Raw genomic sequence first — 14,696 nt, 5'->3', positions numbered from 1 at the left:
AAGACCCTAGCAGAACATACATACATCCTAAACTCATGCTTCAACACATCTGCTTTGCAACTGCAAGACACAATACGCCAAAAGCCGAAGTTCTCCATTCCACCATGGCCTTCAAGAACATCTAGAGATACAGAAATATCCACTGCTGTTTGCTCATTTTGAAAGTTAAATTAAAAACCATGCTCCAGCCAACCTGTATTAGGTATATGAAAATTCTAATATCTTCCAAAACAAAGACGGTAACTTCGGGCAAGGCAGGCCACGCAATCTGTTACAGAGGCCTCTGGGGGCTGCAAACTCAAATGCTGTGTCATGGTGAAGCCAAAAGACAAGAATGCCCCATCCCTGGAGGTGTTCAAGGCCAGGATGGATAAGGCTTTGAGCAATCTGATCTAGTGGAAGGTGTCCCCACCCATGGCAGAGGGGTTGGAACTAGATGATCTAAATTTAAGGTCCCTTCCAGCCCAAACCATTCTATGTTTCTATGGCTCAGGTCATAAAGGCACAGAAGACCATACAACGGGCATGCGGCTTCACAGATCAGAGCCCACATCCCTCTTACTTAAACATCTCTCTGTTACAGCTGGAGCTCCAACCACACAAAAAGCTGTATCACCAGATTCGTAGCCCAAATACAGCTGGGTCTGCTCTGGCCACAAAGTGCAGGGGAAGGTAATTTTACTTTTTGTTGTTCATGTGTTGCATCTGTCCCATTACAAAGAAAGGGTGCTGGCCAGGCACTGCCCAGAGATGCTTCTGTTCCCAGTTAGACAACCCAGTTTAGACCCTGAGACCACCAGAGACAGCAGAAAGACCACTATTTAAGCAATGTCTGTAAAACAAAAAGAAAAGAAAACGAAATCAGACTTCTGTGGCTGAGGCATTAGCACTGAGAGTCTCTGCAGAAGAAGAGTCTCTTAAGGAGGGATTTGTCTCACTCGGTCCCCTGTGCCTTACTGGAAATGAACGTGTCAGCAAAACAGTGCTCAGCACTGCCCAGCTCAGCACAGTACTCATCCATTACTTAGGCTTCACACAAGCATACGCTCATTTTAAAGTCCATAAAGTTGCTCTTGGGAGTTGGACGATGGAAGATATGATCTCTCATACCATAATAGCAAGAGGATGAGGGAATCAAAGAGAAGCCATCTCCCTTGCCTGTTTAAGAGAGGCAGGAAAAGAGGTGCCCTCCTCTCAACATCCCCCAGCAGAATCCTTAGAGTACTGGTGCCACTGGTGTGCTCGATCTGCACACTCTGCCTGTACAGGAGCCATGAGTAGCGCAAGGAGCATCTGCAGCAGACTGAAGCACTTAGAGGAAAGTCCCACATGAGCTCTCCATCATCTAATGCTGGCTTCTGAGATTTGCGAAGTTGACATCTTTCACCTGGAGAAGATCCAGAGCAAACAAAGGGTGCCTCAGCAGCTGTGGGTACCAGGGAAGCCAGAGACAGAAAATAAAGTGGAAACTCATTTTCCCTTTGCAGCAGCCTAAAGGTTACAGAGGTAGCAGGACGTTATGTCTGCAACTCTGATCAGCAGAGCTGAGTCAGACACAGCCTTTCTAAGTGACCTTTCCCGCTGTCCTACTTACCCACTGTGCGATCAGAACAGATCGTATGACATGTGCAGATGAGTAATGATGACAGTAACTAAGAAGATGGTTGATTTTCACATGTAAAGCCCTTGCTGCTCCCCTCTAGATCTCAGCTGCTCCTGCGGTCAGGTAACTCCTTAACAATGCCTGCACCAGTGATTTATCTTTCTATCAGTGAATGCATCAGATGGCTCACTTCTTGCTGCCTGGGGATTGCAGCCCTCCATCCTAATCAAGAACTTTCAGGACAGATAAGGTGCTCAGATTTAATGTCTGAAACTTAAGTTGTTGGGAAAAAGGTTTGGTACAGGGGGTAGAAATGTCAGGGCAGGCTGAAGCGAGATGAATTTTCTCAAACCTTTTGTTTAAGAAATGGATAGAATATTCTAAATAATTAAGGTTTTGGCCAATCCAAACCATCATCTTTAAGCACTTTTTTTTTTAATTTGGGCATTATTAAACAGTTTTTGTTTAATCTTTTAAATTAAAATATGGTACTTCAAGAAGTATCCAAGATTTACACTAAGCTTGTTAGAAATAAATCAAATTTCAAAAAGTTGTTGAAACCAACAGCAAAGTCACATAGTAGTCCAGATGGCTGCAAAGTCTAGAGGAATAGGGCAAGTAGCTGGGAATGGCAGGAGGTCCATGGAGACTAAGTGGGATAGCTCTTGCTGCCAAACAGCCCTTCAGGTGGATTCTGCTGGACTGTCCCTACACTCTTCCAAGGGACTCGTCTGTGACCAATGGCAGAACCAAACTTGGAATGAGGTGCCAAGCAATGAGCTAATGCCTCAAAGTCATTCAAGACTGAGAAAAGGCTGGATGCAACACAAGATCACAGGACACAGCCATAATGACGTGATGTAGAAGATGCAAGACGACAAATCTGAAAGCTTTGGCAATCTTTCCTCCATCAGGTAAACAAACAGGTATTGGTATCTATGTCTGCTCAGGCTTTACCTGGTGAATAATTGATGCATTTCCACGTGATTTTATTCAAAAGGGACTTTGAAGGTCCAATCACCAATATTTCCTGATATTCTTTAAGATTAGAAGCTGATAATGGTGACTTAAAATCAACAAAGAGTCCACACTAGCAGAGACTTGGAAAAAAAAAAATGAGCAAGAAAAAGAAAGAGTGAAAGGAAAAACAAAAGGCAACTCTAATAACCATGGCAGGAACTAGACAGACATTTCCTTCACACTAAGCTGTCAGTAAGTAAAAACATATTGTGGCAGGCTGTAGTTTACCTATGCTTGCGTGCAGGCATCAGAGGCTCAGTGGGACTAATTATGAAAATATGATTATAATGGATTAGTAATTCTGTCAATCAGAGACATGCATCTGGTAACAAAAAAGGCGCTGGGTAAAAATGCCACAGGACAGGAGAATTTAATGCTGTGGGTTAGTACCAAATGCATGTCTCATGGGAGAAAAAAAGATTTGAGTTATGGTGGGGGAGAATTGCTGGGATTGTATATTAATAGGAAAATATGTATCAGATCTGTGGCTCAGAAAAGCATTAAAAACAACTGTAAAGCCATTTTTACCCTTTCTCTCTAAAGATGGCTTTGACTTACTTAAAGAAGGTACAATTTCAAGCTGCACTAAAAGTTTGCAGGCAGAATTGGCCAACATCACCACTAGATGGGCCAGCTCAAAGGAAAGGGTGACACCTCAGCCACCAAGGACATGTCAATTGTCTTCGAAATCACATTCTAGAATCCAAGAACAAGAAAATCTGGAGAAGAGACACTGCAACTTTGGGTAAAGAACATGGTTTTAAAATTAAAGAAGAAAGTCTTTGAATCTGCTTCCTTAATGAGGATCCTTCCTTTGTCTCCCTCACCCATGTCTGGTTTGCTATTTAGGACCCTGTGGGAGAGCTGGACTATGGTCAGGACATCTCAGGAAAGGCAGCTGAGGAGCTGTCCCCTGTCACCTTTTCTGTATAAAACCACCACAAAGCGATTTGTTCTGTGAGACAATGTGAAGCGTGTAAATAACTGCAAGCATTTTGAACTTCATTCCCTGCTTTACAGCTCTGCCAATATGCACCCTAGTAACTTGGCCAACTCTTGGCATACTAATATGTTTTATTACAATTTTTGTTCCTTGTTTGCTGGGAGGGGTTGAGGCAGCTCCTGCGTTTTTGGGCCAGTCTGGAAGGTGCACGTTCCTCCAGAGGAATCCACTGGCAATCCACTGGCTCAGCCTCTACAAGCTGACAGGAGCCAAACGCAGCTGGGATCAGATCCGTCTGCAGCTCCCTGGGAGGCTTGGGAGCACTGTCATCTGGAAAATTAGGATACTGCAGCTTCCCTGGCTCTCTTCTTCACAGTGGGGAGGGTAGGGATGGAGGGGGCTGGGGGACTGGTTTGTCAGTCTACAGCACTAGATGAACGCTGAAGCATCGTTGCTGACCTGACAATAGGAATATAATCTCTTTCTTACAGCTGATATAAAACCAGCCAATTAAAATCCTTCTCCTAATCCCAGATGGCTGCCTCAGGTACTGGCACCAAAGCTGAAGGATGAAGAATTTGTACAGAAAACGGACTGGAAACATTGACCATACAGCAGGGCTGTGATGAGACACTGAAAACAGATCAAATGAAGACAAAAACATCTGTGTATTCTTGGCCCTTTTTTTGACCTGTCATTGTTGCCTCTTCTTTGCAGGTGCTTCAGGCTGAGTTTTGGAGGCCCTGTACCACTGAGTGATGGGACAGAAAAGGGAAACACACAAGCACTAAACTGACACATAGAGAGTAACTCACAATAGTTTTGCTCTCAGAGGAAAGGAAAAACAGGAAATATCCAGGCCCTCTCTTCTGCCATCACCTTGTTTTTTCTCAAGTACAAGTGCTTTTTGTTAATTGGAATTGCTCTGAAATTATTCCAGTCTCAGACCAGACTCTGGTGTTGGGTATGAGCCTGCCAGAAGCACCTCTGCTAGGGTGGAGCAGAAAAGAGAAAAAAGAAAGGAGGTGAGCTAACGCAAAGATCATTAGCAAAACACGTATTACAAAGTGTATAGCAAATAGAAGATCAACTTAATTTTGAATATAATTTCTACTTTACAGTCTAGAAGACAGAAAGACAGACCTTATACTGGTAAAAGGCACAGTACAAAAGCCAGCAAAATCAGACAGTACGTCTGACCCACAAAGATGTGCTCCTGGTCCTCACCTAAACCATCAACAAGCAGCGAGTGCCATCAGGAAAAGAAAAAACAAATAGCCAAGACTAAAACTCATCTGGATTTGGCCTGAGACCTCTCTCCTTCAGTCAAAGGACTGAGAGCAACTTCATCCCATCATTTGTACAACAAAAAGCTGATAAAGTGAAGCAGGGGGTTCACTGCAACAACTTCACTGAAAAATTATTTGAAAACAAAGACTGCAGAGAAAGATGAACCCTGAGCTTGTGGTCTTCTGCTTGCTGTAAACACCTGCTTTCATCATTTTGTGCTACAGAATTCCATTGGTTCAGCAGCAACAGGCTGAGCATCAGCTCAGTTTGGGAATTTCTTCCCAACTGGCACAGATGAATGGATTTTCAAAAGCAAGAATACACAGAGCTTTAGCTCACAGAGCTTTAGCTCAAAAAGCTTTGAGCAGATTTTGGGGCCATCAGTTCCAATTTGGGCTTGTTCTTTTGCAAAAGTGGATGAGCAGTAAGCACGAGATTGTTGTAGCTCTTCTAGACTAACTTCCTTCTACAAACAAGTTCCTCCCTACTGAGCATTTTTGGAACCTGCTACATATTATTTCTCCCTAAATGAGCAGCTGAGGGTCCCTGTGTGATCTGTACTGTGATTACAAGAACTTTCCCTGAGCTTTGGTTCCAAATTGAGTAACTCAGACACCAGAACTTTTATGCAGAAAAACCTGGGGGGCGGGGGGGTGGGGTGGAAAATCACTAAAGCAAGAATAACCTGTGGCAAAACTTATTAGATATGATTATTTGGTAAAATACCATCATGCTGACAAGGACATTTTGGACAACATTGCCAGCTGAATTCAGTTCACGCATGCTGCCCTCAGTCCACTCTATTTTATGTCAGAGGCAAACTTCCAAGAATTCTCACTAGCTTTTCGAAGCCATGGCAGGGTGCTTGTCACAGCCATGCTGTCCCTGCGGTTGTTCAGCACGCATTTACGCTGCCACCGAGTCACAACAGCTCAGATAGCCCAAAAGCATTGATCTGATTTTCAGGATCACATTTCACTGTAAGTCACCCAAACAGGCCAAATAAAGTCATTCAGACTTGAAACAGCCCATGTTGCAAATGGATGCACCTGCCATAGCTGCCAATGAGTTATAACCATTGAACAAGTCATTTTTAAGACAGCAACTTTACAACTGATTTTATTAACCTGTGTATTTTGAAGTCTTGGAATTTTTGTACACCATGCAAATGTGCTCTGGACTTCTGCCTAATACAAGAAGAGAAGGCAACTCAGTCCAGGTGGAGGTTGATGAGGCAGGTTCATGAAAGGGACCTCCTAAATAGATAACTAAGGGCTAGTCTCTGATATTAGGATCACTTTGATAACATGCACCACTGAAGGGTCTACATTTTAGACTACCAGCTTTCATAACACTTTCAGAAAAAAGGATTCTCAACAGATCAGCTTTTCTCTCTCCACTGGCAATATACCTGTGTGCACTTTGCATTGGATTATTTAACCAAATCCAGGACTCTAGAAATGATGGAGCAGTAGGATGTAAATAGGACTGATCTTGATAATATCACATATTTCATTATTCTGCTAAAATGATAAATTCAGCATGTTACTTGCACAGGCCCTCTCATGTGTCTAACGAGACTATTTTCATGTACTTGGTGGCAGGTACAAGAGAGCCATGATGGAAGAAGCCAATTTTGGGAAGGACATTAGAGATTAATCAGCAGGTATTCTCCCTCCATGGACATGTTCTCTGCTGAAAGGCACAAGCCCACTCAGAGACCTGCCGCGCTACAAAATCCTGCAGCTATTGAGAAACGCAAGCCAGACGCCTGTTGATTAGAAAGGTACTATGGCAGAATCAATTTGGGGTCTACATCTTACGTTTCAAGCTACCAGTATTCAAAACTAAACTTTAAAGGCAAACAAACAGGCTTAGACAACAGAAAACAGACATATTAGACTGCAATCGCATAGCAATGGACATTAGTGCTGTTGTAGAGCTAGGGTTGTGCTCTGCCAGCTCTCACGGGACGCTCACCAGATGTGCCTAGAAACTGCAGGGTACGTGCCTGAGCTGTAGGCCAGCACCTTCATCAGATCTGAAATCCAGACTGGGAACACGATGCTGCATCCCATGGTTTGACCTAGTAAGGCAACACTTGCCACCCCTGCAGAATTTTCCCCTTTGAAGTCAATGAGGAATTTCCACAAACATTAAAGGATTCTTGAATAAGTCCCAAAGCTGTCATCTTCACTTACTTGCATCTACCTCTGTGGTAGAAAGAGACTGAGCAGCAGCGTCCACTGTGAGTCCAATTTATCAGGAACAATAAGAATAATGTACCTAAGAGCAATGGAGCTTGTCCAGCAAGTGCCGGACTTCTAAAGGGCTCTGCTACATCAGGAATATTGTTCATAATGACACTGATTGTTTTTAGGAAAGAGTAGTCTAAAGAACATTTGATCTTCTAATTTCTTAAACGAAAATGGCAATAGCAAAAAAAAAGAAGTATTCCAATACAGAAACAGTGTAGGATATATTACAAGGAAAATCAGTGGAAATCAAGAAATAAACTCTTACTTCTCAGTATGCTTTTTTCTAAAAGTACATCACCATACTTTTACTATTTTCCTATGTATCACATTTCTCTATCTCAGCAAACTGGAGCTTTGCTGATATTTCATTACCCCCGTGAACACAGATACTGCTATAAAAATAACAATAATACTGTTTCTCAAGGACAAATAAATGTATTTTGATCATATCTGAAAGGAAAGAGAGAGAAAATAATCTTTGGTCTGAGATAAGGCGAAGAAAATAGCATAAAAGAAAGGTGCATAATCAGCCAATATACAAGCAAACAAAAGGTTTTATTACAGAAATGGCTTTCCTTTCTTGAAGGAGAGTTTGTGTGCCCAAGTATGCCTGTTTTTCCAATGCTACACAGTATACTCAAACCTATCCCTTTCCTCTGTGATGTCTCCTAGCATCTACCACATTAAGATGACTGCTAACATTTACATCCCTACCGTGTTGTTTTCAGATTGCAGCATTCCTCATTAAAAGGTAAGGTTTCCACTTGCTTGTATGCATAAGACTCATTTTCGTTAGATAGTATCTTTCACGTCCTCTGTCCACCTGCCTCCTGTGTAACAATTCCTACCCAGCTTACCGGGACTGTTAGGTTCAAACACTGACTCTGCCAAGGTCAGAGACCCCCTATGCTCAGCAGAGCTGGATGCCAATTCTTTTTCATACCCTCCCACTAGAAATAAGAAACAGGAGAAACTATTTTAGATCCATTTCTTAAACAATTCCCTTCAGCTACAGCTCTGCTATCACCTTTCAAATGATGGCAACTGCTGGTAACTGGAAAAAAAAAAAAAAGGAAGAGTTTATGATTCCGGTTGAGAGCAATAGTCCCTTATTTACAGGGCTGCAGATTCTGCTGTATCCCTCCAAAGTGAGCAGTGCTCTGTGCTTCCCTTTTTCCTAGGAAAATGAGACCTCTCTCAGACTAAAGGAGAACCCATCATAAGATGCATGACAGACTTTGCCTGCAGTTTGTCAAGGCAAAGCAAGCAAAAGATTTTATTGGTATCATTTTATTTCCAGTTAAGTTCCATAAAATCAATCTCTGGGAAGTTCCAGTAGCTGATGTCTGCACTTACAGGCTAATGCAGTGAGTGGGCATAGCTTGAAATAGATAGCTGTAAAAAGAGATAGCAGCAATGCAAATTGGACTGAATCAGGAAATGACACCCTGAATCGTACGACTGTAAAAACAGCAAAGGCAGAGCGAGTAAAACGAGACATCTCTGCTTCAATCATGGTTTGTAAATATCATGGAACCAGGTAGAGTGACAGTGCAGCTCCAGAGAAGCAGATGCCTTCCTTCTAGGAACTTGTTACATGCTTTTATAACTTAATTTGTACCTAGAGACAACATAAGCCTCAAACTATACAAAAATGCTTATGTATGCAAAGCTCTGTAACTGCATGCAAAAATTCCAAAGTTAAATTTTTATAGATGACTCTTGGTGTTTGAAGTCATGTCAGGTCTTTTCAAGTCTCCACGTACAATTTACTATGCATTCTACAAATTCTCTCGTTCTGCTCAAATTGGACCTAAATCTTTTTTAAATCCTTTTACTTTCTTTGTGGATACAGAGCAAGATCCCAACCCGTTGCAAGTTTCAATGTACCATCCCCTGCTGAGTAGGTATCACTACAAAGCATTGATAACTCAACCTTTCCCTTTAAACATGAAACAGCATTTTGAGTCAGGACCTGTGGGCTTTTTAATAGTTTAGATCCCATTTTAGCTGCTGCCTACAGCATAATGCCTGGAGCATAAACGAAAGGGCAAAAATCGAAGTCAGAGGTATTCTGCTAACTCTAATTGCATTTATATTTCAACTAACTCAAATCAAAACATAGGGAATTTGAAATAAAAGCTATGATTCCCTGGATACCCCATGGCCCAAAAAGGAGATGTAGCATGCAGACTGTGCCTGCTGCTGCCATAGGGCTGAGCGGGACCATAAGCAAGGCTGCATGCAAGACGAGCACGTGTTTGACCTTTGAAATAATTACCTCCTCAAGAAAGCCAAAAACTGGCTTAATACTCAGTAGAAGTGCTCTTCCAAATAGATCACGATCAATTTCAGGAGCAAATAGCCATGTCACTTACAGCAAGGATGGCCTGGGTGAGTCAGGAATGAAGAAGATTCACCCACAAAACCAGTTGCTGTTCTACTTTCCTTTTCCTCAAGCCCCTTCCCATCCAAGAGGGTTTGGTGGTTTGATGTCCCGCTACCAAACATCCTCTGAACTAAGCTCTGTCCTGACCCCAGTCTTCATCCATGCTCAGCAGGACCCTCCAGAGGGATCCCAGCTCAGAATGCCCTCAGGTCCCCAGCCCCAATCCTCCTCCCGTGCAAAATCCCCACAAAGCCAGGCACGTGCAGCTCCTGACGGAGGTGGGGAAGACAACATGCTGGATTTGGGAAGAAGAGAGTGCAGATGCTCTCACCTTTGAACGCCTGCTCCATACAGCTCTTAAACAGAGTTATTTTCCTTATTTCCCTCAAGTTCTCGCTTTTTAGCCCCTTATTCCATTAAGCAGCTGCCTCTGTTTTAACAGAAATAACATAATTTTCAAACTTTTTCAAACAGCTCTATTTTTTAACCTCTTCCCAATTATACTGACCACCATTGGTTTTATTTATTTCTCTAATATCTCTCCAGTACTGTAGCATGCAGAAATACAAACTTTATTTCAGCTCTTTCCACAGTACCATATTAATCTCTCTCAAAACTTATTGCACCATACAAACAGGTTCTTTAAAAATTTCAGTTAAAGAAATTATTCTGAAGGTTTTTTTAATATTTGAAACATCATTTAATTTCATTTTTCTTTTTTTTTTAACAGGTTTTTACAAGCATCTGGCAGAGGAGGATACATCAGCAAACGTCTGTACTCAAAACGCAGCAAACGTTGATAGTGCCATTGACTTTGTGTATATAGCTGTACTATTAGGAATTGTAGAATATAACGAAATAAGTGCTATTTGCTGTGGTTTTATATGCCAATTGATACATGTATTTTTTGTCAACAAGAGAGAAAGTCTCTCTACCTTTGGTGTTGCACCTGGTACAAGACATCTAGACAGGTAGAAACACATGCTGGGAGGTAACTGAGGTTGAGACTGCAATGTTCCCACTGCACTGCAACAGCTTCTTTGCCTTTCCAGGTAAAGGAAAAAAAAAAAAGCAAAGCAACCTTCTGATTGAGCTTGCAAAAGCTGGACTAAGATTTTTCCAGGGCACAGACCAACTACTATTGTCCAGCATGTAGCTTTGTTCAAACTACTTTCATAAAATCCTAGGTCCTTGTCAAAGTTCTGCTGCTGTTAAAACATGGTAGCTTCAAGTGTTCCAACTGCCCAGTTGTCCATGACAGGTTGGGGGGCGGGAGGGAGGTGGGAAGAAAGATGCAAAATATATTTTAGGCCCTATAGTATGCATTTGTCATAAATTTGGAAAAAGTTGAGTACCTGTGACTACTGACAAGTTCTAAGTTTATAAATGTATTTTCTCTTGCAATATTTAGCAGAATGAAATTTTAACAACAGGAAACTCTCCTTACAAAATGAATCTATCCCTAATGACTCACAACTCCTAGAGGTGAGAAGAGAACAATCTTTTACTACTGAAATTTTAACATTCCTTTGTGGGATTCACAACAAATTGTTTTCCAGGTCAATTCAGGCCCCCAGTCTGTCTAATTCATAGAATGTCTCACCTCTAACAGATGACTGAACTAAAGTTACCTTGCTAATCAGGTCAGCAGAGGCAAAATAATCCCTTTAAAAGCAACCACCACCAAAAACCACAACACAAATCTTCCTGGAGCTTCTAAACAACCTCGAGGAAAAAAGTGCTCAGAGAGTATCAGAATAAAAATATTCTGAGAAACTTTAGACTACTAGTGAGCAAAACCACACTTTCCTTCTCCTCACAGGCAAGGACTTGCCATAGCATCAGTTTGCAATGCGACCTGTCTTTTATACCCAAAACACACAGGACAGCTAAATGACAAATGCAAATTGTTAGAGACATCCAGTGAAGTAGACAGTAGCTTCCAGTAATTTCCCTTTCTTGGGAAAATGAGGAAGAGGAAAAGCAAGAAAACAGAAAAGGAAGCAAGAAAATAAAAAAGAAAGAGCAGATATTTTGGTTCGCTTGACGTTTGTTCCGAATAGTCTTCATTCAAAGGCACCCACATCCTCCATTGACGCTAACAGCTGCAAATAGATCCACAGAAATTTCGAAACGTACAAGCCCAGCTGCCTTCAGTCGTCACTGAAGCACTCAGCATGCACCTTGCTTCCGTCCCACTGAAGCAAATACGCCTCTTGGAAGAGCAGATCAGCTTCTAAGACAATAAATGCAGACATGCCCTTAATGCAACCTTTTTGCTTTTATATCAGTTCAAAAAAAAAAAAAATCATCGCATCACATCTTCCTGTCTGGGCTAAATCTGGGCATATAATCTGTGAACAAAGAGGGTTTACACAAACAACACAATAAATAAATAGTCATATGCAAAGGCAACAGCATTCTGAGGTTTTACAAGACAAATAACCCAAAACTGTAAACACTTTTGAAAAATAATTAGCTCCTCAGTTTGCTTGGGTCCCTGCTTCTTTTCACAACTCTGCAATAAAATGAAGTAACTTCGCCTCAGGCTACTTTTGGTGTTCAAGCACTCTGAGAAACCTTTTTGCATTTGTTAATATTTATGTTCCTGCATTAAGTAGCAGCTCCCTTATGGAGCTGGGCTCCATTGGGCTGGCTGGCCTCCACATGGATACCCATGAAAGAAGCAGCCCGTGCTTAAAGTGCTGGTGAGTTTGATTTATTCACAACTATTTTCTATGGCCAAAAAGGGAAATGATAGTCTGAGCTGCACGCCTGGCCAGTGAGCAGCAACTCTTCGTTGCATTAAGATGTTTCTACTCCCCAGCTAAATGTTGAAAGGGCATGCTTACACAGAATGGTTAGGGTTGGAAGGGACTTCAAAGATCATCTAGTTCCAACCCCCCTGCTATGGGCAGGGACACCCACCACTACACCAGGTTGCTCAATCTCTCATCCAACCTGGCCTTGAATACATCCAGGGATGGGGCATCCACAACTTCTCTGGTCAAACTGTTCCAATGCCTCATCACCCTCAATGTAAAAAGTTTCTTCCTTAAATCTCCCCTCTTTCAGTTTAAAGCCATTGCCCCTTGTCTTATCACTAAAAGGCCTTGTAAAAAGCCCCTCTCCAGCTTTCCTGTAGCCCCTTTAGGTACTGTAAGGCTGCTGGAAGGTCTCCCCAGAGCCTTCTCTTCTCCAGGCTGAACAGTACCAACTCTCTCAGCCTGTCTTCATAGGAGAGGTGCTCCAGCCCTCGGATCATTTTCGTGGCCCTCCTCTGGGCTCACTCTAGCAGCTCCATGTCCTTGTGTTGGGTACTCCAGAGCTCAATTTTGGCTCTAGACAGGGTTCTAACTCAGATCATGGTTCTAGATCACTTGCTGGTTCTAGATCATGTTCTAGCTTGTTGGTTCTAGAGCAGGTTCTAGGTCACTTGTTGGTTCTAGATTGGTGTTCAGTTTGGTTCCTGATTGTTATGTAACTAGTTTGAGATTCAATTTGCTTACTGGTTTCTGATTGTTTTGTACTCAATTTCATGTTCAGGAAGATGATCTTGAACTTCTAGCTCACTTGTAGGGTCAAGTCAGCTGTTTTGTTTTGGATTGCAGTCTAGTTTACTACTTGGTTCCAGAGCATGTTCTAGCTTGCTTGTCGGTTCCAGAGCAGGTTCTAGTGGCTTGTTGGTTCTAGAGCATGTTCCAGGACAGCAGTCCATTCTAGGAGAGGGTGGGTTTTTCTTTCCTTTTTTTCTTCTTTTGAGAGGAAGGCTTATAGAATGGTGATTCTGTCATCCTCTCATAACTCTACGTTTGTGGCCATTCTTTTCTCTGGAGACAAAACAGTCTGAAATGTTTAAAAGGAGATCAAAAGTTTCTGCTGAAACCACAGAGCAGGAAATGCTGAATAAGGTGCCAAAATCAGGTTCTCAGGAATGAGAGGTCCATCAGCTCTGCAGCTCAGGCAAACAGGTCCTGCTTCCAGAGAGATACAGTCCAGAGTACTGCAAAGCCCAGGATTACTCAGGTGAGTGCTCACAAACCCTGGACACTGGATGCATGTATATTCCTCCAACAACCACCTGGAAAATACTTTTTTTTTTTTTTATTACAGACTAAACAGCCATAGAAGATATCATTAATATCATTAAATGTCATTCCATTAAAAAACTTCATTTCAGTCACTCTGTCGCAATGGATTTTTATTCCATTAAGCTCAGTGTAGTCTACCCACCCCTAGAAAGAATAGATAACGTTTAATGGAGCAGCCATTAATCTGCATTTCTGGCACCACTCTGAAGGTTTGAACAGCAGAGATCAGTCGTACACATACAGTGGTTTCCTAAAGCCTCCAGCACAGCCAGCTGCATTTGGTTTTTTGGGTTTTGGCTGGGTTAACTCTTATTTGCTGTCCCTACTGTTGGCTTTCCTGGCTTCTAAAACTGCTGTTGTAAGCACCCAAAGAAGCAGCAGGGTCCAAATGATAACTAGCCTTCCTCTGCTATCTTCTCTCTGCAATGGCATTACACAGTAAAGCCTCAGGCACGTAAATACAGCACTGCTAAGTCAGAGACACTCCTTCATTGACTGTAAACAAGGATTCCCAAATCTCAGATGGAAGGATCAGGCTTTGCTTCTTAGTCCTCATGTAAGAGATAAATAGATATATGAACAAATGAAGAAGCAAACCAACTGGGATGACGTTTGGCAGGTGACTCATCCAACCAACAGCCCTCTAGCAAGACAGAAGACCTCTCTGTAAAACGAATTCCCTTCTGGATTATTGCCTCCCAAAGCAATAACATAAATCCACCTAACATTTAAGCAAAGGGATATTGGATTTGACAGATCAACAACGATCATGTTTGTCTACAGAGTTATAAGGTCACTACTGAAGACCCAGCTGAGAAAAGCAGGTGCATGTGGAAAGGGGCCAGATATCACAGGTTAGCTAAAGGAGATTAACCTTTGAAGAAACAAAAGATATTAAGAAATCATCAAGGCAGAAGCAGTCCCACAGGAGCCAGCAGCTAGTTCACTTTTCCTTGCTAATAAGAGATACAGTAAAAGCCTGCATTGTTCTGCAGTAGTTTGTCAGGATTTTGTTTTGCAGATTTTTTTCTAAAAACAAAGATCAACTGACAGATCACATAGTCCAAACATCATGAAGCAGACAACATACAGAATAACCCTT

This window comes from Tauraco erythrolophus, chromosome 16, assembly GCF_009769465.1.
Source record: "Tauraco erythrolophus isolate bTauEry1 chromosome 16, bTauEry1.pri, whole genome shotgun sequence".
In the NCBI taxonomy this organism is placed as follows: domain Eukaryota; kingdom Metazoa; phylum Chordata; class Aves; order Musophagiformes; family Musophagidae; genus Tauraco; species Tauraco erythrolophus.
This window is presented reverse-complemented; position numbering follows the sequence as displayed.